General features: G+C 52.6%; 1 long non-coding RNA gene across 1 annotated transcript; it reads left to right on the top strand.

Moving 5' to 3' along the window:
• Positions 1–3,276: 3,276 nt before the first annotated feature.
• Positions 3,277–24,320, top strand: LOC134008473 (uncharacterized). Its single transcript, XR_009928130.1, has 3 exons — positions 3,277–5,552; positions 18,959–20,952; positions 23,664–24,320. It is a non-coding gene; the product is annotated as an uncharacterized LOC134008473 (long non-coding RNA).
• The last annotated feature ends 470 nt before the right edge of the window (positions 24,321–24,790 follow it).

The following is a 24,790-nucleotide window of genomic DNA, read 5'->3' as shown; positions in this document are numbered from 1 at the left end:
ATGACGGGGGCGCGGGGAGGAGGGGGGGGGGGATGCTTCGCTCCGCGTCTATTGTCCGCTGGTCTATGCACCACTCAAGGAACGGAGGGCCCGGTTCACGCGTGTTATAGAGGCCGACATCAGGGTTCTCCGTTCTCCGGGCCGCTTCCAAACAGGATTGTTCTCCTTCGCCCGCGTCTCTCTAAATCACTTCATGTGCCGCTTAAAAAACGCCTTTCACCCAAGATGGGCACCAAGCTAATGGCATCGTTCGGGGCCCGCACACACCGAGGGAACCAGCCTCCTTTCTCTCTGGGGCCGGAGGGTTTTGTGAGCGAGGGGGTAAAACAAAGGGCCGGGCCCAGTGAAGCGCATCTCAGCCTGCCTTGATGAATAGAGTGGGCCCCTTGCATGGCTGTTTATGAGCACCGCTCTTCCAAAAACACACACACATCACAGTGAGCTCTTCTCTCTGATGGAGGGGAGGCGGAGGGGGGTGTTTGGAGATGCTGTTCTCTCTCTCTCTCTCTCTCTCTCTCTCTCTCTCTCTCTCTCTCTCTCTCTCTCTCTCTCTCTCTCTCTCTCTCTCTCTCTCTCTCTCTCTCTCTCTCTCTCTCTCTTTCTCGCTCTCTCTTTCTCTCTCTCTCTTTCTCTCTCTTTCTCTCTTGAAGCAACGTCGTCCCACCTGAGGTCAAGAGGATGGTCAATACTGAACTGTCCCACGGTATTTGATTGATCGTTTATTTGATCGTTCCGAAGCAAATTACGTAGACGTTGTTCCCAGTATAATAACCCAGTGTGTAGTTAGTCACATGGAGTGAGTGACACAAAACATCCCTTGCTGCAGAAGTGTGTGTGTGTGTTCCTACGTATGTAGGTGTGCATTTCTATGTGTGTGTGTGTGGTGTATCTCCATGCATGCATTCTTGCCATCCCTGTGTGCATACCTACATAATCCCTGGGCCTTTTAATGACAGACATACAGTTGCACAAACACTGTACCGCACATGTATCTAACTTTATCTTGTACACGTGACACGTACTCTCGACATGTTCTCTGTCAGACTCCGTAAGGCATGTTCCTGGAATGTTCTCCAGCCAGGTTGGAGGTAGATGGAGGTATGGAGGCAGAGAGGTGTGTTTGGTTTCGTGGGCCCATTCTCTGGGTGTTGTTGAGCAAACAGAGTGGAGCCGCGTCCTGTTTTTACTGGTTTAACACGTCACTGTTCAAACTCTCCAACAGGCAGTCCTCCACAGAGCAAACACGGCTCTAATACTTTACTACTCTGACCTTCCTAGGATGAACACACAAACACACACGCATATGAACACACACACGCATATGAACACACACACACACATATGAACACACACACACATAAATGAACACAAACAAAGACGCCGCCAAATTCACCGCCCCTCATTTTTAAGCTAAAATGCTACGTTTAAAGTTAAGGTTTGTTTGCTTTTGACACTTTTAGTTTGATTTAATGGGCTTAGTCTTGACAGTCTACAGGTAACCAACTGTCAACTGCCACAGTTGCTAATTAGCATCTGACAGTTAGCATCTATTGACCATCTATTAGAATGCTGGCCATACCACTCTCTGCAGGGCCTTGCGATCCAGCCTAGCGCTGGTCCCATACCAGGCGGTCATGTCCCCTGTCAGGATGCTGTCCGTGGTGCATGTGTAGAAAGTCTGCGGAGTTCCTCCAGATGTCTGAAAAGGTCCGGTCTCTGCTGGGACTTCTTCACCACGGTGTCTGTGTTGCATGACCAGGCCCGGCCCTCGGCGATCCGAACACCAAGGGATTGAAAGTTGACCACTTGCTGTAGTCCCATCCCTGCTTCCTCCGTAGTTTACTAGCATCTCCTTCGTTTCCTGACTCTCAGGAGGAGGTTGTTGCTATGTTGCCCTGTCCCTAAGGTTGGTAGCTGTGTAATGTAGGTGATCTCTAAGCCTTCCAGTAGTGCCATTCATATAAGGGCCAAAGGTCATGAACTCTGGGCAGATGCTGATACTGTCTCCTGGCACTTCTAGGAATGAGAACAGCCTTTGGAAAATTGAGGATTTTTTCCAGTGTGTGCTGAAGAAATGTAACCGATACTTACTGCAGCACAGGTCTTTTAAATGTGGGTTAAATAGCAGGTCACATTTGTCATTCTGTGTGTGTGTGTGTGTGTGCCCCATTCTGTGTCCATTGTGCCAGCCTAATTGAGTGCTACTTTAATGTGGGTGGGTCACATGCATGGAAAATCGGGGAAAACTGTGGGAAAGTTTCGAAAGCTCATAAAAAGATGTATTTTCTACTCGTTTATAATTTCCAAAAAACATATTGAAACTCGACAATGTCCAATGTTTTATTAGTGCCATGGAAAAATCGGAGGAAGAGAGTGGTGTTGACGGTGTGTATACTGCAGCATCGCCTGTTCTGAGTGTACAACATGTCCCCAACACCTTGTGAAGAGCTTGTGTGTGTATATAGCTTGTGTGCCTTTAGCTTGTACAGTAAATAAGTCTATATCTGAAATGTACATAGATTATATTGCTGCTCTCATGGCCATGTGGTCTTTGCCATGCTGTCCTGTCTAGAATCAACAATGTTTAATCAACACGGGCTCCTCAGCACCGCACGACGCCCGGCTGTGTTATCTTTTCCCCACTACTGCTTTTAAATCTGTCTCAGATATTACAGGCGTTGCTCCGAGGTTGTGTAACATGGTGGTTTGAGGAGACAAACAAATGTAACACTGCCCGGAGGCAGGAGGAGGGAGAGGGGGACTGGGAGGAAGAGAGAGAGAGAGAGAGAGACGAAAGGAAGGAGGGGCAGGATTGTGAGGGAGGGAATGAAGGGGAGAAAGGGAAGGGAAACTTAAGACTGGAAGAGAGAGAGGGAGAGAGAGAGAGACAGAGAGAGAGCCTAGGAGAGACCCTAATAGAGCTTCGGACCAAAGCCTGTAGCAGGCTTATCGCTGGCCCCGGCAGCACTAGCTCCATGCACGGCCCAGCCTAATCTGTCCTGCGCGTCGCAGACCTCTGCTAAACACGCTGCACACGATTCAGGCCGCCCCATGGCCCGTGCACAGTGAGAAGTTGGCGCTGTGCGTTCCTCCCTTTCCTCCAGCAGTTTATGGTTCCTCACAACCCAGGACCCCCGGCCTCCCTGCTGTCTGTCGTAGGACAAGGGAAGGATTATAGTTAGGGTAACGTTGAACTTTTCTTTTGGTATTTGGATTTGAAAATGGCCGTGATAGTTTCCATACATGTGCAGGATGCTTGTGCTACGTTGCACTGCTTTGGATGTTTCTTTGTTTTGTTTGGCGCTGATGAAAACGGAGAGGGAAGTGCGTTTCGAGAGCGTTGTAGGAAGCAGGTTGGCCACGGAGACGGGGGAAGAACGGGGCTGGAGAGGTGCAGGACGGGGAGAATGGAGGAGCTGCTCTAGAGGGAGCTGTTTACTGTGGGATGACAACACTGCCTTTCTCCACCTCTCCCTATCTCTCTGTCCCCCTTCCCTCCCTCTCTCTCTCTCTCTCTCTCTCTCTCTCTCTCTCTCTCTCTCTCTCTCTCTCTCTCTCTCTCTCTCTCTCTCTCTCTCTCTCTCTCTCTCTCTCTCTCCCCCCCCCCCCCCCCCAGAGGGCTTGGTGCTGCCCTTCCTGCAGGTTATGAGGGGGTACGTGTGGTATTGCGCTCCTCGGCTTCAGAGGTGTGTGATAAGACTTCCCTAATCCCTCTGTGTGTGTGTCCCCTCACCTGCGTCTTTTCAACACGCGCACACACACACACACGCACACACACACAGTCGCACACATGCAAACAGGCACACACCGCCCACGGTTGTTTACACAAGGTTCACACAATCGACCAGAGGAGATGAGGAGCTGTCAGTCACATATCTCTTCTCAGAACAGGACTTGGAGGAATGTATCCGTCGTCGTGGATACACCTGTGCTATTGGCGGTTTCCTGCGGCAGTATTATGGGGTGTAATCCCTGACATCACCTGTGTTTATCTCTGTGTGTTAGTTACAGGCCTGGGTGGTGCATGCTTCAGAGCTTAGGTGGGACTTCTGCTTGGTTAGGTTGCTCAGTCAGCCCTTAGGCCCCAGCCTCCGCCGCCACACACACACAGACACACACACGTCAACATGCATAAACACACACACACACACACACATACTAAAGTCAATATTAATAGATAAATGCACAGATTCATCCACAACATCAAAAAATTATCAGGTCTCAATGAGGTGAAAAAAGTTTGTTTCTTTTACATAACTGCCGTTGACTGCGTGCAGTATCAGTTTGCAGAATAAGTCTTCATGCTGTAGAATTTCACCCGAACAGTGTTATTTTGATGTCAGATTGAAACCTAAAATAAACCTAATCGTACGGTACATTAAACGGAGGCTATTTCCTTATGAACGTTGAGTATTTGGTGAGTTTTTTTTAAAGTTGTTTTATACGGTCAGTATTTCGTCGTTAGTGACGTGGACTGAGGTCATGGACAGGGAGGAGAAAGCCTGTAATTTCTGCCAATCACTAAACTCACTTTTTATTTTAGGAAATAGTCTAAAAATAGACTCTGGCACGGCCAAATGTTGCCCCAAACTCCCTCAGTGACACACATCGAAGAAGTGACTCCACACATCTGGCTTTTTTATTATAAAGAAATCGCTCTCTTTTTTTTGTCCTCGTTCTTTTTTCCTCCTCCTTTTTTTTCTTCTTCTTCTTCTTTTCTTTCTGACAGCCGTCCACTCAAATAAATAAATAAAAACTCTGCGGTTCTGTTTCTCATTTGTAAGATTTGTTGGGTGGATTAGATAGAAAGAGCCCTAATTACAAGTAAAGGAAGGACACGCTTCAGCCGTCTTTATGAAAACACTGTGTTCTGAAGTGAAAGGCAGGGAGCGGCGCGGCATCACCCCTCAGTTGGCCCACCCCACCGGGCACTGCCCTGACCCAGCCGGGCTGGGGACAGAGCCCTCTCAGACCCCGGACCACCGGATGATTAACAAGGCCCGGTGTCCCTCCCAGAGGCCCGTACACCAACTGGAATGATGATGACGAGGCAGGGTTTAGCAGAGGATGACGGTGCTGGATATCTTGTAGATCCAGTGCGGCGTTAAAGCCATGTTGGAATGTGTTCTAGTGAGGCCAGATGGCAGGTCAGTGACAGCCTCCTCCCATCATCTTCTAATGCTATTTCAACCAGCGACCCTTGCTTGTCAAGCCATGCTCGGCTCTACAGTAAAGTGGTCAAAGCGCTGGGCCGTGGTGCTGTGGTCTGCGGCTGTAAACCTCCTTGCAGGGCCATCCCCACTATATGACTTATTTTACCTCCGTTCCGCCAAAAAGCTCCCTGGCTGAATAAATGGTTAGGCAGGAGTTAAGCATATATAAAGCAATGTAACGCAATACTGTTGGTGGGTCTGACATTGGCCCAGCGGTACTGTAAAAGAAGTGACGTTTTACCTCGTGTTTTTTTTTTCTGTTTCTTTTTTCTTTCAACAGCCAAGGAATCCAGATTCCGGGAATAAGACGTGCTCTCCTGTTTCTCATGGATTCTTGTGGTGAGTATATATATGTTTCCAGAGACAAATGGTCTCAGTTTGTTGGTGGTGTTCCAGTGATCCAGACCTGGTGTGTTAACCTCAGCTGTGTATACCTTAGCGTTTGCTACGTAGCCACTCACAGCCTCACAGCCTGTTAGCTTAGCTTCCTAGTCGCATCCTAGCAACAAGCACCTCACCTGCCTTGTCACCTTGAATCCGTCAATATGGCAGTAGCATGGCACTCTTATATGGCACAGTAATATGGCACATTTTGTTGCTGTTTTACCGTTTTAAGGACTTGTCTTCCTCACCCAAATCAAGTGGTCTTAAACTCTTTTTTTTCTGTGGGGACTGAACTGGCCTAGAGCCAGAGGATTATAGTGTTACTGTGGTTTAGGCTTATAAAACTCCATCTCCTGACGCAACTCATACTTTGCTGTTGGCATAATTGTTAGCCAAACCCTATTAACTATTTAACTTGTTTTAATAGCAAATCTCTCCTGCCAGTTCAGACCTACTTCAGAAACTGTAACGAGCAGAGATAGTGCCTGGAGTTTCTCACGTTGCTCGGGAGATTGCCGTTGAGACTTCATGTTGTGGGCTCGCTGTCGCTCCCAGGGCAAAGCATCCGTCGCAGGTAGACTTCGGCCGTCTGTCGTGTCATTTCCACGAGCCTTACGGCCCTCACCTACCAGCAGCCAAATTCTTCAGAAAAAAGAAGGAACATGCATTTCCGACTGGAGCAGGTTCAGCTTAGAGCTGACATCCCCTTAAGGCCTGTCTGTGAGTGTGCAGGACTGTACTGAAATACAAGATTGTACACCCCCCCTCCCCCCAAGCCAGTGTGTGCCTGTCAGCGTGTCAGCGTGTCCCCCCAGGGTGACGGCCCTCTCTCTGCCCCTCTGGGGCCCTTTTGACTCCGCGGCGCTCTGTGTTTGCCCAATCATTTGGGAGCCGGATACGAGGATGAATAGTTAACTACGCTCGGGTCAGGCTTCGCCCCGCAACCCCCGCCCCCCCCCCCCCAAGACCCGCTGTTGACTCATCTCCATGGCGATGGGACAGGAATTTGTTTTCTCTCGTGTGTTTCGCTGCCAACCAACGCCAGCCCCCCTCCCCACCCCGCCCCCCATACCCCAGCCCCTTTACCCCTATGTCCCCTCACCCACACTCGAACCAACCTCCGCCCCCTTTCCCACCCACCACCCCAAACCGCCAGTCGCTCCCCTCTCCTCTTTGCCCTCAGAGGATAGCCAGGGGGAGTCACATGGCTGGGCTGTGGTGGGATGCAGAGTGGAGAGGTGCTGTCACTTGGGCTTTGCTCTGCTTTGCGGGAAGACCTCAGGGGAAAATGTGTGTGATTTGTTTGGTTTGGTTGGAAAGTCAGTGCAGTTAACTACAGTTTCCTTCCCTCTGGACACACACACGCACACGCACACACACACACACCTTTACACATGCCTGTCCTTTTCCCAGGCTTATATTGCAACATTTGTGAATTCGGAATGTGCATCATACGCAAAATGTTGCAACGTGTGTTCACCCCACGGCCCGACAGGGTCTGTGCAAGTGAACTTCGACAAAACCTTCTGACATGTTTATTGTGTCAGTGAACTCAACGAGAGAAACCCTGAACTTGGGAGCGAGCAGCACCCCAATGCACACACCATAGGCTACCACAATGTACACCAGCACACTTCGCCGAAGACACTAACACACCACAGAACAACACACGCCCTAATCCCCAAGGCCCCATCCCTTTCCTGTGTGTGCTGCTTGAACAGTATCCAGAGACAAACATATGCGTGTGGTGGGTTTGTTAGGAGAAACTCTTCATGCTCCGTGTGGTTAGATTGATGGTCTTGTAGTCTGTGTTCAGAGGTGAGGCCGCCCCTAGTCTCCACCGAAGGCCCTAACCCGGCACTGTCTCAACACGCTTGGCTAGCTCAACTGTGTGTGTTACGACATGTGTGTTCCCCGTGTGTATATGCGTAGGTTCCTTGATATACAGTATGCGTGCATTCCTGTCGGTGTGTGTGTGTGTGTGAGCGTGTTCCTACGTGTGCACGTGGGTTCCTATGTGGATCCTACCGCACTTTGTACATGTGTGTGAGTGTGCGTGTGTCTTTCTCCTTGTGCATGTCGGTTCCTATGCGCGGTGTGTGTGTGTGTGTCCCTGCGTGTGTTTGTTTGCGTGTGTTATTAGCTCAGGGCAGGTGAGTGTTTGCTTACCTGCCACCCTTTATGACTGTTCAGTGAATGCACCACGTCCGATTTGTCATTGGCTCCCATTGTTTTGCTCATCCGACGGGTGCCTAGGGCTTGTGCTCTGCTCTGCCCCGGCAAGTGAGAAATATGTGCTGTTCTCTCTTTTTTTCCCCCTTTCCCGTCTTGACTCTGTGTGTTTGTGCATGCGTCTCCGGGTGAGAATGGGACTTGGAGGAAAAGCGTGAGAGACGGGGAAACCCGTTCAGCCCGCGAGAGAGAGAGAGCGAGAGCGAGAGCGAGAGAGAGAGAGAGAGAGAGAGAGAGAGAGAGAGAGAGAGAGAGAGAGAGAGAGAGAGAGAGAGAGAGAGAGAGAGAGAGAGGGGAGGGGGAGGGGGAGGGGGGAAGGGGGAGGGGGAGGGGGAGGGGGGAGGGGGAGGGGGAGAGAGGTGATTCCTTGACGTCGATCAAGAGAGGGCTTCACGTGTGGCAGGAGGGAAACGTTGAAGGTGGCGAGGAAGCGGTGGTGCCGAGCGCGACCTGTGTTCAGGTCCTGGCGTCTGCTCGCCATCTGCAGTGACATGCAGGGTTGTTGTTGTGGATGCGGGTCGACGGTTTGTGAAACGAGGCAACCACCGAGTCTCGGAGGGGACTGGTGTGATGTCATAGCAGAAGTTGCTGGTTTTCTTAATGAACTGGCTCGTAGTTGCCGACTGTGGCTGGCAGGCGGGTCGTCATGGTAAACTGTTTGTGTGTGTGGATTAGGGTTAGGCCTGACGCCTGCCCCAAGTCCTATTTAGTGTGTTTTTAGTGTGTGGTTGTTAGTATGTGTATGAGTATTCAACACGAGACACAAATACTTGTATTTCTCTCCAAAATGTAGGTGCTTAGAATGAGCCAAGCGAATGTGGGTCATAGACTTAGGTTGTGTGCGTTACTCAGACCTAATATGTGTGTGGCTGTTCCTGTGATTGTGTGTGCACGCGTGCGTGCTGATGTGTGCGCGCGCGTGTGTGTGTGTCTGCTGTCCAGTGTCACTGTGTGGGTGGTCCTCATGGCTGGTTTGACGATAATCCCCTGTCCCATAAAGCGGTGTCCGGGCGCAGGCCGGGGGCTGGCGCTGTGTGAACACCGGAGCGCAGGACTTCCAGCAGCCAAGCTGAGCCCAGCCCTGACCACACGTCAGCACTCCACACAGCCTCCAAAACAACTCCACATGCATGGCTACCCTTGTAAACCCCAGCCCTAGCCATGGCCCTATCCTCAGCCCCAGCCCTAGCCATGGCCATATCCTCAGCCCCAGCCCTAGCCATGGCCCTATCCTCAGCCCTAGCCATGGCCCTATCCTCAGCCCCAGCCCTAGCCATGGCCCTATCCTCAGCCCCAGCCCTAGCCATGGCCCTATCCTCAGCCCCAGCCCTAGCCCTAGCCATGGCCCTATCCTCAGCCCCAGCCCTAGCCATGGCCCTATCCTCAGCCCCAGCCCTAGCCCTAGCCATGGCCCTATCCTCAGCCCCAGCCCTAGCCATGGCCCTATCCTCAGCCCCAGCCCTAGCCCTAGCCATGGCCCTATCCTCAGCCCTAGCCATGGCCCTATCCTCAGCCCCAGTCCTAGCCATGGTCCTACCATCAGCCCCTGCCCTAGCCATGGCCCTATCCTCAGCCCCAGTCCTAGCCATGGTCCTACTCCCAGCCCCAGCCATGGTCCTACCATCAGCCCCAGCCCTAGCCATGGTCCTATTGCCAGCCCCAGCCTAATGACTTCACTTCAACCCCAGTGAGTCAAGATAACAACATTGTCCGTTCAAGCCTTTGTTCCAAACCCCACACTCTAAATATTGATCATTTCCTGTTATTTCCTCTGCCTTTGTGCGTCTACAGTAAACCCACTCTCCCAGGAGCTGAAGTGGCCGCTGGGATGACAGTGGAGAGAGGTCTCAGGTTCAAACAGTCCACTCTGAACGGGACGTGTCAAGATTAAAGCCACAGCAGAGGTCGTTGCTTGCTCCAGGCTTCTGTGAGGCAGAGGAAGGCGAGGGGTGATGAAGGCTCTTTTATCTAGGAAGATTGGAGGCCGCACTGCCATGCAGTGGAGAATGACTCAAAGGCCGGGGGCATTAATAAATATAATGCTGTTTGGTATAATAACAGCAGGCTGGACAAGACAGAGCAGGAACAATAAGCAATGTTGAGGAGGAAAGGGCCTGAGATTAAAGGCAGATAGGTATCCTGTACCTCTCTCTCTCTCCCTTTCTCCCTCTCTCTCTCTCTCTCTCTCTCTCTCTCTCTCTCTCTCTCTCTCTCTCTCTCTCTCTCTCTCTCTCTCTCTCTCTCTCTCTCTCTCTCTCTCTCTCTCTCTCTCTCCCTTTCTCCCTCTCTCTCTCTCTCTCCCTTTCTCCCTCTCTCTCTCTCTCTCTCTCTCTCTCTCTCTTTCTCCCTCTCTCTCTCTCTTTCTCTCTCTCTCTTTCTAGCTCTCCCCCTCTGTGTGGAATTGATGGAACTCATAAACACATGCTCGCAAACAAATGCACCGTGAGTGGTCTGTCCTGACCCCGCCTCCCCGTGTGACTCGACCCGGCCCGCACCGCCATGCAGAAACGCAATTTGTTCTTTTGTTTGCGAGGATCAGAGGGAGAGCAGTGACTTGTCTTTCTTTCTTTCATTCCTTCCCCCCCCTCCCACCGACGCTGTTGCTGAGTGCAATTTAGTTTGATGAGCAGGTGTTTTTTTAACTTTTTTTTTCTTTGTTTTTTTTTCTTCTTCTTCAAATCTCCCAGCAATGCTCTTGGCTTCCACCTCTGGCGTGTGGGGCTTTCAGACAGAGCCAGTCATGTAGGGCAGGATTAGAGAGCGGGGAGGAGGAGGAGGGGGAGAAGGGGGAGTTGAAGGAGTCGGCCGAGGGGGAGGTCGGAGAGGAAGAAGAAGGAGGAGAAGCTGGGGGAGGTGGAGGAGGACGACGTGGGCGGGGAGGTAGTGGGGGATGAGGTCGACAGGGAGCAGGAGGAGGAGTAGGCCGCGGGTGAGGGGGAGGAGGAGGGGGAGTAGGCTGAGGAGGAGGGAGGAGGGAGGGGGGTGGGCAGAGCGAGGGGCCGTCATGCTACGACCTCACAGCCCTGTGGTCAGAGCCGTGCGGGGTGGAGATTAAAAAAATAGTTATTTTGTCCCGACGTCCCCTGTCGCACCGCAGATGTCTTTAGAGCAGGCCTGGGATCAGCCCGGCTGGGGCGAGGTACTGGTCCCCTGGCCCAGCATGTACAGCATTGTGGGCCCACATAGACTGGGTCGGGGGTGGAGGGGGCTGAGGGGTGCTGTGTCTGCACTTCTCCCTTTTTTGGTGGTGGGGGGGGGGGCGGTGGGGAGGGGGGGTGGGGGGCAGCATCAGAACAGTGGATGGAGAGCAAGAAAGGGTGGATTAGAGCGTAGGAGTGAGGGACGGGACTCGGTGGCGGACTATGGTGGCTTCAGTTCACCGCGTGCACACACACACATAAGCACACCCGCGCACGTCTAACCTGTGTGTGAGCAGGCGTCTGCTGAGAGCCAGCCTTGTGGAGAGACCCCCTCTCTGGGGTGCTGGAACGCTCTGTCTGATGTCACCAGCAGAACCAAGCAGAGAGGGGATGGAATGTTGCTACGTGTGCTGTTCTCTGGAACACCCATCCACTGTGCATCTGTTCCAGACAGGACTGACAGAACTGGGCCATTAGGCTCTGTACATAAACGCCACATACAGTAGCTAGCTTTTTAGGGAATATTCAATTTCAAAAATACTTTATTTTCTTCTTTAAACATGTTTATTGATAGGGTTATTCTTTAGAGAAAAGGTTGCAAATGTGAAATATCACAACGTTATGACCAAGATCGAACATTGAACTTGTCTCTTTGGATTGAGATTGATTGACCAAATGTCCCCTCTGACCCACCGTAGCAGTCTAGTGACAGCACAACAGCTCTCCACCATGTTCTTTCATCCCAGTCTTATCCTGCTCTGCTAATCCCCTACCTGCTACCGGATGTGGTTTACAACACAACTTTATCAACAGGCAGCATTCCTTACAGATAAAAACCGTGGAAACAATCGACAGTGACAACAGCGTCAGAGAAACTCAGGCCGGTTCATTAAGGTCTGGAGGTCTGCTTGCTGAATCATTAGCGTGGGCACTGCTGGGAAATGTTAGCAGGTCTCAGCCGAGAGCTGACCACACCAGACCAGAACCTTCCGTGTCATCTGGAGCCCTGTGTTCAGGTATTGTAGGACGTTCCCCTACTCTGGTCCAGACCCCTCCCAGCTGGTCAGGTTCCAGGAGTAGCTGGTTCCACTAGGCCCTGGTGAGGAGGGGAGATTGGATTCAGACCGGGCCGTGTTCTAGAGCCGACTGCTGCCGGAGCCGCAGGCCTCTCAGACGAGCAGGAGAGAACGGGAGGGAACATGAGTCATTTGTTTAATAATTATGTTTGCCCGGTCCTAATCCCTGGTTGCTTGGGATTAGCTGTTTGTTCCTCATCCCACCTTTTTCCACCAGGCTCCTTGACATTTACATTAAATCTTAAGTGTGTGTGTGGGTGTGTATGCACGTGTGCGTGCACGTGTGTGTGCATATATGTGTGTGTGTGTTTAGGAGGATTTTCAGAGATGCCCTACAACTCAATGCCACACAACTCCAACCAACGTCAATAGGAAAACTCCGGGACTACTTTGTACTGTGGAGGGTTATTTGTGACTGATATTGATCCTCTGCCTGCTGGGGCTTCCGCTGTGGTCGTGATGAGGCCAAAGGCGGGCTCGGGCCTAATGACTCAGTGATGTCGGAACCATTTATCTAACGGAACACTCTAGAAGCCCTGTAGAATCTCCCTAATCAAAGACACTGGCTGTTAGACTGCCGTCACGGAAAACGGAAAGTGTGATGTCATAGAAAATGGAGGAAGAGTGAGAGTTGAAGGTCAGGTCTCTGTTATACATCCATGACCTGAGAGAAGTGACACCGGTCACCCTTAGTGGAATAGCGTTGGGTTGCATTAAAGACACCGGCATCTGTCAACGTCTTCTCAGGTATTGATCCTAAACAATCCCAGGTCATACACACTTTGTTTGGGCTCCACACAGACATGCATACATTCACACGCGTACGCACACACTCTTTCGCCACACATACACGCACACTGAATCTGACAGATGCGTAGCATATCATTATGGGTGTTTATGTGTGTGGGCTGTGAGGTTGCAGGGTTGAAGAGGACCACTTGTGGCTGTTTGGAATAGTTGACCCCGTCCTGGCGAGGAGGGGATCGCGGAGAGGAGCCTGTTCCACTCTGGAGCTGTGGGCTGCAGGCGTGATTAGGCCTGATTTACACACACACATACACACAGACAGGAAACCAGCTGAAGCTATAGTCCGTTACGCCCTTATTTATAGGACATGGAGTTTTGCGCGAGGAATGCATTCTTATCTTTTTAAATGGAGACGGTCTCTCTGGGTGTGATGGCAGCCTGCTGGTCTCTCTGCTGCGCTCCCCCACCCTGTTGTAAAGTCAGTCAGACGTTTGACTCAGCATTGGTGGACTCTGTCCAGCCGAATCCCAGCTGAGCTTCGCAGGGTAGGAATTAATTGGGCCGAGTGAAGATCCGCTCCGCGATGCGTGTCTTGGTCTGCGTCCCGCCTCACCCGGCTGTGCGCCTTTTTACAAACGCTCATGTAATTGGCTGCACAGTCACAGTCCCCTGCGTCAACGCTGTCACCCTATGGCAGCTCAGTGGGCCCTCTGCCCCTGCCACACCTGACAGGAGACCTCTTTAGAGCTTGACAGGCCACCCATTTGAGGAACTGCCCCCCCCCCCCTCCACTATCTCTCAATTATTTGGGGGTACATTTGTTTGTAATTCTACCTTTACTGAGTTCGGTTTCGGACTCTTTTTTATGTCCTTTATCCAAGCTTTGAACTGTTTGAAGGAGATTTTTGAGGGTAAAATGCCTCTGAAAACCCAAATCCGCTCACTTTCAACACCTTTTCATATCACTCACCTGCTGGGTGTTTGTGTGAGCGTCTGCCACCGTGGAGCCTGGCGCTTCTGTCAGCGAGGAGCCATGCCTGGCTCCGTCAGCCCCCAGACCGGAGCCCCGACGCTGGGCACCACAGGCCCCCGGCTAGCCCCTCTGATGGAGCTGACCGCCAGGAACTGCAGAAACACCCCCAGCCCCTACCTCCACCCTGGCTGTCTCAGCAGTACTGCGAGGGGACCTGCGAGGGCTGTGTGTGATCGCTCCATGGGGTATGAGTGTGCGGCTCCTCCTGCCCTGCCTCTAATCCCCCTTCCCTTTTAACCACAATGGGAAACATGTGCTTACTCTGTGTAGGGTACGAGCCCACCATGGGAGAGCCTGTTTACCTCTGCGCTAAAACTAACATTTCGCAGCTCCTGTGACTGCTCTGATCGGGTGGGGGTGGGGGGTAGGTGTGCTCAGCTCAGCCCAGGACAGGATTGAGCTGCTCCTCTGCTTCTGTCTACTGACAACATCCAACCACCCCCCCCGGGGCCACCTCATTCAAAGACTACTTTCGCACTTTGTGAGAAAAATAAAATGCTGTACGCAGTTATCATACAGTAAACGACATATGCGTTTTTGGACCCGAATGGTCCCGTTTGAGTGACGGTATGAAAAGAAACGCCCCTTCCCTCACTCCTTCTCTGTCCACACCTCGTTGAGTTATGGGTCCGAGTTTGACGTTGATAATTGCTGCTCTCTCCTCTACTGAGAGGGGATTAAGGGAAGCGAAGAGCCGCGCTGGTGAAAACCGTCTCCAAAAACAAGATAATCCCCCATGTCAGATGTTTCCAGATGTAGGACATTTTTCCCTAAATCAATCCTAGTTTCAACCCCTTAACACTATAGCAAAGTGTCCAGAATGTTGTTCCTATCCCTTCCTGTGAACTTCAGAGGTTATAGATGTCCAGTTTGACAACTCAGCAGACAGAAAATGATCCCCAAAAGAAGACATTGGTCATTTGTTTACTTCACAAAATGAGAAATGTCCTTTGACGACTGCAACTAAATACCTCTGCAAGCATGTATTTTCTCATATGGAAATTCCATTCAATTATCAATGGAGGTGTTGTGCAAAATAGAGGGTATATAGATTTGCTTCATTCTAGTTTAGTCCCAGACTCCCTGTAGCATGTCCCCTGTCTCTGGTCAGTTGGTCCTGTAGTTACCGTAGTAACTGTAGCTGTACTGAATGTAGCTGCCCCTCCCTTCCCCCTCGGTTGTGACCTGTAAGATGAGTGAGACCTTCCTTTATCCTGTGAAGGCCCTGTTCCCCTATCCGTGTCCCTGCTTTGCCCTTTCCTGTCCTCCCTCCCTCCATCCTCCTCTCTCCTCCGGCCCTGTCATAGACTCACCTCTTATCTGGACATCCACTGCAACCCAACCTGGGCCCCAACCCCCCCCCCCCCCCCCTCCCCAGGCCCCCTCGGCCCCCCATCCATGGGCCTCTCAGATGACCCAGGGCCCCGTGGAGAGAGAGTGACCCAGTGAGTGAACTCCTGAGGGGCTGACAGAGTCCTCACGCCCTCCCCACTCCCAAGAGAACAGACAGAGAACCTCCAGCCTCCTCCCTCCAGCCTCTAGCCTTCAGCCTCTGGTCTCCACATGTTTGCCAACAGGGCCCTGGAAGCTGGTTTGACCATCCAGCTGCTATGGCTGGATCACTCCGGATCCTCGATGATGATATGAAAAACAGGGCTCTTTCCTTCAACAGAGAGGCCTTCATAACCCTGCTAGAGGGAGACTCAGCCGGGCCCTGCCTCTCTCCAGGCTGCTAGTCTGGTTGGAGGGCCTTCACGGTGTGCAGCCTGCGGCTCAACAGTGTGGAACCTAATGTACATGCTGCAGGAGAAGGAGATGTGTAGCTCCTACAGAGGTCTGGGATTGATTACCCAGCCTAGCCCAGCGCCAGGCAGCTGCTCCGGAGCTCTGGTTCGGCTACGAGCCCTGAGAGGAAGGCAGAGCAGGCTGCTACGTCACCTGATGGTTGTGATACCGACGTAGGGTTTGTACAGTACCGCTACACACTGACACACACCACACAACTCCGAATACACAGACACCGTACAAGTGCGCGCACAGCAATCACCCGAGCGTTTCCCGTTTCATGAAGTAGTTCTGTAACGAGCAGGGGGCCGGTGACGTCCATTAGGCTCGACCGCTGTAATCAACTCAGCAGCTCCTGGAAACCCTCTGACTGGGAGTCAATCCTGTCATTGTTTGGGAAGCACAACAGAACGTGCACAGCTCCCTTCTCATACCTGCCAGACGATGTCTAAACATGTTCCCGCATGCGCCCGTGCTGAAGAGCAGGGTGCCAACAGAAGAGTTGAGCCCCCTGAGCCCGGGCTTATCAAGGTTTTCCCACGTTCCCTTGCGGAGGGACACCGGCGAGCGTCTGTGATGAGGCGGGCTGTAGGAGGGGTTGTTGTGTTGGTGGGAGGAGCGCGAGAGGCTGTAGGTTTGGGCCCTGGGGTCTATGGATGCTGGAGTGTGTGATTCGGAAGGCGACGTGAACACAGGTCAGCACGTGACGAAGCCTGAAGCCTTCGTGCTCCAGTCCAGCTGAGAGAGAGAGAGAGAGAGAGAGAGAGAGAGAGAGAGAGAGAGAGAGAGAGAGAGAGAGAGAGAGAGAGAGAGAGAGAGAGAGAGAGAGAGAGAGAGAGTGAGAGAGAGAGAGAGAGAGAGAGAGAGAGAGAGAGAGAGAGAGAGAGAGAGAGAGAGAGAGAGAGAGAGAGAGAGAGAGAGAGAGAGAGAGAGAGAGAGAGAGAGAGAGAGAGAGAGAGAGAGAGGAGAGAGAGAGAGAGAGAGAGAGAGAGAGAGAGAGAGAGAGAGAGAGAGAGAGAGAGAGAGAGAGAGGAGAGAGAGAGAGAGAGAGAGAGAGAGAGAGAGAGAGAGAGAGAATGCAGGTTGTGAAACACACTCTCTACGTGGAGCTGTACGTGTTGGGCACAGTCTGATTAGAGGCTGTTGCCTGTGTGTGTGTGCGTTTGTGTAAGCGTGCGTGTGCTTGTGAGAGTGTGTGTGTGTGTGGACCTGAGCCCAGAGCTCTAAGTGTGTGTGGACCTGTAGACCGCAGCTCAGAGATGTAATCTGATTTGCAGTAAGGAACGGGTCGTTTCACATGACTGGTTTAACGGAGCACAGGCGCGAGGTTGTGCCAGCGTCCACCATTTGTGTGTGTGTACGTGTGTGTGTGTGTGCCTGCGTGTGTGTGTGTGCACAGGTAGCACAGCACTCCGTACTTCTATTTGTGGAAGTGCGTGTTGTGCGGTCAGATCTAGCCAGCCGGACACCACCCTTCTGCCGTTGTTCTTGCTTGGAAAAACAAGCGCACCCCACCGATTTACATGACAGTTATAAGACTGACAATCAGCTAACAATTAGCCATCTGGAACAGAGTACGGGCTCCGTTCGCCAGTGATGCTCACTTAGTAGCAACCTTTGTGTTTACACATCTTCTACAATCAGTGCTTTATGTTGAACTAATGGACCATCAGAAATGATATCAAATAATTGGTCGTCTTGTTCCAGGATTCCTGAGAGGAGGGCACAGGCCTCTGGGACTCCGGCGCTCTGCTCTGGGTTTGGTTGTTTGTTTGTTTTCTGGTGGAGATTCTCCCTGTGTCTCAGTCCTGGACGTGGTCCATCATGTGATTTTCATTGGAGAGTGGCTCGAGGAGCCGTGTGTGTGTGTGTGTGATCTTGGTGATCTGGGCGGATGGATGACTGCAGGTTGTTTTCCATCTGTGGGGGATTATTGACTAGTTAACACAAACACGCATTCACACATATATACACACACACACACAAACACACGCCATGCCCAGTGATTGTGAAAAGGCCTAGGGAGATGACATGTGTTTGTGTCTTTATATTCGTTGTGTGTGTGTGTGTGTGTGTGTGTGTGTGTGTGTGTGCGCGCAGAAAGCTCCCTAACACTAGGATGCAGTGTGCAGGAAACTCCGAACCCAGCAGAGCCGATCAGCAGGGCAGTTTTTCATAAGGTAGTAATCTAACCACACAAAGGGGTGTCCCATATGCGAGGGATCCCCAACCTCACACCTAATCAAGACCTGCCCTCCTCGCCCCGAGCTCTCAGCCACTCAGCCACTCAGCCCTCATCCCTTACCCCTCTGAATACGTCCTCATAACAAGGCCTAACAAGCACCCCGCAAGCCTTAAGCCTCCTCCTCGATAACTCACTCTCACGCTCACTGAGAACTGTGACAGAGAGGCAGCAGTAGGAGTGTTTTTTTTTTTTGGAACCAGACTGGCATTCAGCTACCTGCAGTGTCGCATGCCAGCGTCTGATACTCAAACACAGGAAAGAAAGAATGATTTTACCAGGTCCTCCACAACTCTGGGATTCAGTTTCCTTCCCTGCCGTCCTCTTATTGCCGTTTCCTCTCCTCTCTCTCTGGTCCACAGCTGAATGGAGGTTCTTAAGTTTAGGCTTTGTGTCACTTGGAAACAGTGCATTTGTTGCCACGGTAACTGGCCGGGGACGGCAAAACTCTGGAGCAAGAGAATGCCCCTGTTTGTGATTGGGCAAGGGCGGACGGACCTGTGCTGTCATTGGTCCATTGAAGGCTACTTGAGTCAAGGAGCTTGTTGAAACACGTCTTTTAAACGTTGACCTGATAAGCATGGAGAACGCAGGGATGGAAAAGTGGCTTGCAGTCCTCACAGATTTCTGAAACGCCAAAGTGGAATTGCCCTGAAACTTAAGCTTATACATTAGCGTTTTACATGACCCAGTTGGTCAAATATATAAAAACATCTGTAAATATATATGGGAGTTGGTCCTGATTCATGCTATCTTTATGAAGGGAGGCAGCCAGCCCGCCAGCCAGCCAGCCAGCTAGGCAGTCAGGCAGTCAATGAGGTAAACAGACAGATAGGCAGGCAGGCAGACAGACAGACTGTCAGCAAATAGTTTGCACTGTAAAACATGACTTCTTAAAACAGGCATTGCAACACAAAACACACATAGTAAACCCAAGAGGAAATAAATGGAATGTTGTAATAAAACTACCCCCCCCCCCCCATAAAGGTATGCAGGAGAGTAGCACAGGAAGTTCACGTGAGATGGATCAAATATAAGGAAACTGGTGGAATCCCTGCATGCTGTCTGACTCCTGTCTTCTCTCTGTTGTTGTTCCTGTCTTCCAGGAGAGACCAGAGTAGAGACCAGAGGCTGACCAAGAGAGACCAAGAGCAGAGACCAGAGGCTGACCTGTGAGAGACGAAGAGCAGAGACCAGAGGCCGACCTGTGAGAGACCAAGAGCAGAGACCAGAGGCTGACCTGCGAGAGACAAGAGCAGAGACCAGAGGCTGACCTGCGAGAGACCAGAGCAGAGACCAGAGGCTGACCTGCGAGAGACCAGAGCAGAGACCAGAGGCCGACCTGCGAGAGACCAGAGCAGAGACCAGAGGCTGACCTGCGAGAGACCAGAGCAGAGACCAGAGGCTGACCTGCGAGAGACCAGAGCAGAGAGACCAGAGGCTGACCTGCGAGAGACCAGAGCAGAGACCAGAGGCTGACCTGTGAGAGACCAAGAGCAGAGACCAGAGGCTGACCTGCGAGAGACCAGAGCAGAGACCAGAGGCTGACCTGTGAGAGACCAAGAGGAGAGACCAGAGGCTGACCTGTGAGAGACCAAGAGCAGAGACGAGAGGCTGACCTGCGAGTGACCAGAGCAGAGACCAGAGGCTGACCTGTGAGAGACCAAGAGCAGAGACCAGAGGCTGACCTGTGAGAGACCAAGAGCAGAGACCAGAGGCTGACCTGCGAGAGACCAAGAGCAGAGACCAGAGGCCGACCTGCGAGAGACCAGAGCAGAGACCAGAGGCCGACCTGCGAGAGACCAGAGCAGAGACCAGAGGCTGACCTGTGAGAGACCAAGAGCAGAGACCAGAGGCTGACCTGAGAGAGACCAAGAGGAGAGACCAGAGGCTGACCTGAGAGAGACCAGAGCAGAGACCAGAGGCTGACCTGAGAGAGACCAAGAGGAGAGACCAGAGGCTGACCTGCGAGAGACCAAGAGCAGAGACCAGAGGCTGACCTGTGAGAGACCAAGAGCAGAGACCAGAGGCTGACCTGCGAGAGACCAGAGCAGAGACCAGAGGCTGACCTGTGAGATACCAAGAGGAGAGACCAGAGGCTGACCTGTGAGAGACCAAGAGCAGAGACCAGAGGCCGACCTGTGAGAGACCAAGAGCAGAGACCAGAGGCTGACCTGCGAGAGACAAGAGCAGAGACCAGAGGCTGACCTGCGAGAGACCAGAGCAGAGACCAGAGGCTGACCTGCGAGAGACCAGAGCAGAGACCAGAGGCCGACCTGCGAGAGACCAGAGCAGAGACCAGAGGCTGACCTGCGAGAGACCAGAGCAGAGACCAGAGGCTGACCTGCGAGAGACCAGAGCAGAGAGACCAGAGGCTGACCTGCGAGAGACCAGAGCAGAGACCAGAGGCTGACCTGTGAGAGACCAAGAGCAGAGACCAGAGGCTGACCTGCGAGAGACCAGAGCAGAGACCAGAGGCTGACCTGTGAGAGACCAAGAGGAGAGACCAGAGGCTGACCTGTGAGAGACCAAGAGCAGAGACGAGAGGCTGACCTGCGAGTGACCAGAGCAGAGACCAGAGGCTGACCTGTGAGAGACCAAGAGCAGAGACCAGAGGCTGACCTGTGAGAGACCAAGAGCAGAGACCAGAGGCTGACCTGCGAGAGACCAAGAGCAGAGACCAGAGGCCGACCTGCGAGAGACCAGAGCAGAGACCAGAGGCCGACTTGCGAGAGACCAGAGCAGAGACCAGAGGCCGACCTGCGAGAGACCAGAGCAGAGACCAGAGGCTGACCTGTGAGAGACCAAGAGCAGAGACCAGAGGCTGACCTGAGAGAGACCAAGAGGAGAGACCAGAGGCTGACCTGAGAGAGACCAGAGCAGAGACCAGAGGCTGACCTGAGAGAGACCAAGAGGAGAGACCAGAGGCTGACCTGCGAGAGACCAAGAGCAGAGACCAGAGGCTGACCTGTGAGAGACCAAGAGCAGAGACCAGAGGCTGACCTGCGAGAGACCAAGAGCAGAGACCAGAGGCCGACCTGTGAGAGACCAAGAGGAGAGACCAGAGGCTGACCTGAGAGAGACCAAGAGGAGTCAACAGGTAAGTGTCTGTACAGCAGCCCCAGTCTGGCCCTCCCCAGGGGTGGCTCCTCTGGGTGGCTTCCTGTGAGACTTGAGCAGGGTGACATGGCGTGGTGGCGGCCGGGGGTGGGGGGGAGGGGGAGAAATCTCAGCACCAGGATCTCCGGGTTCTTGTGTAGGACGTTGGCGGTGACAGGGCAGGGTAAGAATGCCGAGCTACAGAGATATCACTTCAAACAGACCCAGCTTCAGATCCCTTTCAGAGGACTGGAGGGAGATATGCTTTGATGGGCCACCTTGGAGACACTGACCCACAAAGGGACCTGTGTGTGTGTGTGTGTGTGTGGGTGGGAGAGAATGAGTGTTGTTCTTTGTGTGGCATCGCTAGGCTGGTGGTGGGTGCTTTAGAGAAGGACCGTATTTGACCCCCAGGACACATTCAAGACTGTCCACATACCATCTCTCCTCTCTTCCTTATCTGCCTTCCATCTCCTCCCCCCCCCCCTCCGTCTCTCTCAAAACGGGAACAGTGTGTTATTGTTGTTGTATATGTTGAAGTAGATGGCAGACTGCCAGCAGACAACTAGCTGATGTGCTGATGGAGATAGTAGCTGGTCCCAGCCTTAGCCCCAGCCCCACCTCCAGCCCTACCCAGCCTCCCCCTAGCCCTAGCCCCAGCCCCACCTCCAGCCCTACCCAGCCTCCCCCTAGCCCTAGCCCCAGCCCCACCTCCAGCCCTACCCAGCCTCCCCCTAGCCCTAGCCCCAGCCCCACCTCCAGCCCTACCCATCCTCCCCCTAGCCCTAGCCCTAGCCCCAGCCCCACCTCCAGCCCTACCCAGCCTCCCCCTAGCCCTAGCCCTAGCCCCAGCCCCACCTCCAGCCCTACCCAGCCTCGCCCTAGCCCCACCTCCAGCCCTACCCAGCCTCCCCCTAGCCCCAGCCCCACCTCCAGCCCTACCCAGCCTCCCCCTAGCCCTAGCCCCAGCCCCACCTCCAGCCCTACCCAGCCTCCCCCTAGCCCTAGCCCTAGCCCCAGCCCCACCTCCAGCCCTACCCAGTCTCCCCCTAGCCCTAGCCCTAGCCCCAGCCCCACCTCCAGCCCTACCCAGCCTCGCCCTAGCCCCAGCCCCAGCCCCACCTCCAGCCCTACCCAGCCTCGCCCTAGCCCAAGCCCTAGCCCCACCTCCAGCCCCCAGCCTCAACCCAGACCAAAAATCCAACCCCCCAGCCTCCACTGACAGACAGGTTGGGGCCTGGTTCTGCAGGTTGGGGCTGCAGGTCTGGCCCAGGCCCGAGGTGACGCAGACAAAACATGTAGTGGGAGGAATGTGTGAGGCGGCAGGAGGAGGGAGGTGTAGTGAGAGAGGTATCATGGAGGTTTTGGGGACATGGAGATAGATACCGTAGACAAGTGAACGAAGGGAGAGGGGAAAGTGAAGGGAAGATAGGGGGTTTGGGGGCAGACAGACCCGTACTGGAGAGAGAAGGAGGGAGGGAGAGAGAGGCAGAATGAAGGAGGTGGAACGTGACTGGCTGCAGGTCATCAGCCGAGGATGCAGACAGGCAGAACACTGACGGATGACTCACCCCCCCCCCCCGCCTCAACCCCATCTGTCCCCCGGGGCGACACCTTGGCCAGTCGGTCTCTCATCGTCACCATGAGTCATGTGCTAATATGTGTGTAAGTGTATGGTGTGTATGTGTGTGTGGGGGGGAGGGGAGGGGGGGGGGGGGGTGAACAACATGATGTCTGACGGTCGGTAAAACAGAGTGCAGGTTGTCAGACGGCCACCTAGACTGGGTCAGGTGTCTAGACTGGGTCAGGAGTCTAGACTGGGTCAGGAGTCTAGACTGGGTCAGGAGTCTAGACTGGGTCAGGAGTCTAGACTGGGTCACCTACCTGCACTAGCTCACTCTGGGTCCCCCTAGCTTTCCCTGGCTCCTGTCCCAGGGCCTCCCAGGCCCCCAGATAACACTGGCTGCTGCCAGACGACTGTTCCGCCCTGCCCACAGGAGGTACCCCAGGGCCAAGCCATGTTCCCCTGGCACACAACCGTTTCCGCCAACCCTTCTCCTGCGAGCTCACGGGCCGATAGTTTGTGTCACTTTTTAGTCCAACTCTGTCACCGGTTTGATCATTACGTCTCTCATCTGATTGTTTTCATCGAAAGTAACTGGCTGTAGACGAGGAGGCGCTTGCTTTGCCAGGTTTTATTAGACTCTGTTGTAGTCTACTGCGTTCTGCTGGCCTGTGTTGCTTCAGCTCCAGCTAGTCAGCACGGATCAGCCTGGCTGCACTTGGAGGCACACACAAGCACACACAAGCACGCACACACACGCACACACAGTCCTAACCTCGATGTTCCTTGCTCTGGTAATGTGATAATTTTGTGTGGCGGTTGAGTTCCTGGATGAGTCCGATTCATCTGCCACGTTTGACGTCATGTTGAATTAGAAGGCCCAGCCATGGAAACCATCTGAAGGCAACGTGATCCACTCTGCTAGATCCATCAGTGTGGCTCGGGTCTTGATTGATCTGGTCTGGCTCTGGGACTCTGCAGTTGTCTGAGTTTGATTTGCTCTCTTAAGACAGTCATTCCGAGAATTTTTTGGGAGGTGCTGAGTAGCCATACTGTGCTCTGATATATCCTGTCTCTTTAAGCTGTCAAATGAGGACGCTGTTTTACGGACCCGAGCCAATCAGCAGATATTTCTCTTGTGTTTGCAGGAGTGTGATGGCCTGGCCTGGACCGTACCATTTAGGAGCTGCACCAGGGGTGTGATGGCCTAATCTTGACTGTACCATGTTGGAGTTGCACCAGGGGTGTGATGGCCTGATCTTGACTGTACCATGTTGGAGCTGCACCAAGGGTGTGATGACCTGACCTGGACTGTACCATGGACCCTACTATTGAGGAGTAATAACAGGTGGGGGCCAGGAGATGTCCAGTGTGGTTTGGCTACTGTCAGAAGCTACCTTGTTAGAAGAATCACAGCTAGGATCCATCCCTGCTGGACTCACTGACAGGATTTTTCCTCAACACCATGGAATAGTCCCATGGCTGTTTTGGAACGATCCACTCCATCATTTCTGGAAAGGTAACTTTTTGAAGATAGAAATTAAGCCCCTTTTTGGAGAGCTACAGTATTAATGGAACGGTCTGTTCTACTACTGGACATGGGTGACACTTTCTATGAGAGACTGTTTGTTTTTTCTCCAGTGAGACTATCTTTTGGGAGTAAAGTATCATTCATTTCACAATATCTTTGTTTTAAAGACACTGACATACTGCTTATTCTGTTGTTGAGCACATTTGCAGTTGTTTGAGGACACCACTCCTCCAATCTTCCAACAAGTAAACATTAAAAAAATTCTGAAACATTATTCACGACTTTAAAAAATCATGCTTACCATCCCAAATGTTCTACTTGTGAGAGCCTGTGGGTGAAACATTTCACCTATCTTCATAACCAGAAGACTAGAACTGAACAGTTGACATTACCATTGCATATTGACATACAGTATTGAAGTTAATAAGGTTGTCAGGTGAGATATTTATGGGGCTCTTGTTGTGTCTGTGGTGAGACAGGAAGTGGATGAGGAGCAGGTCTATCCACATCACATCCTGTTTGCTCTATCATCACCACCCAGATATATCATACTGACAGCTGATTAGATTGCTGATAAGAGTGTGTATGTGGATATCTGCTGGCTTTTGCTTGTGCGTGTGTGGGTGTCTGCGTTTGATTGTGTGCACGTGCACACGTGTGCACGTGTGTGAGACTGTGAGGTGTCTGGTAACTTGATGCACCACTCTGTGTGTTTAGGCCTTGTTCCATATTGTGGTGTGTTTG

The sequence above is a fragment of the Osmerus eperlanus genome, chromosome 2 (assembly GCF_963692335.1).
Source record: "Osmerus eperlanus chromosome 2, fOsmEpe2.1, whole genome shotgun sequence".
In the NCBI taxonomy this organism is placed as follows: domain Eukaryota; kingdom Metazoa; phylum Chordata; class Actinopteri; order Osmeriformes; family Osmeridae; genus Osmerus; species Osmerus eperlanus.
This window is presented reverse-complemented; position numbering and strand designations above follow the sequence as displayed.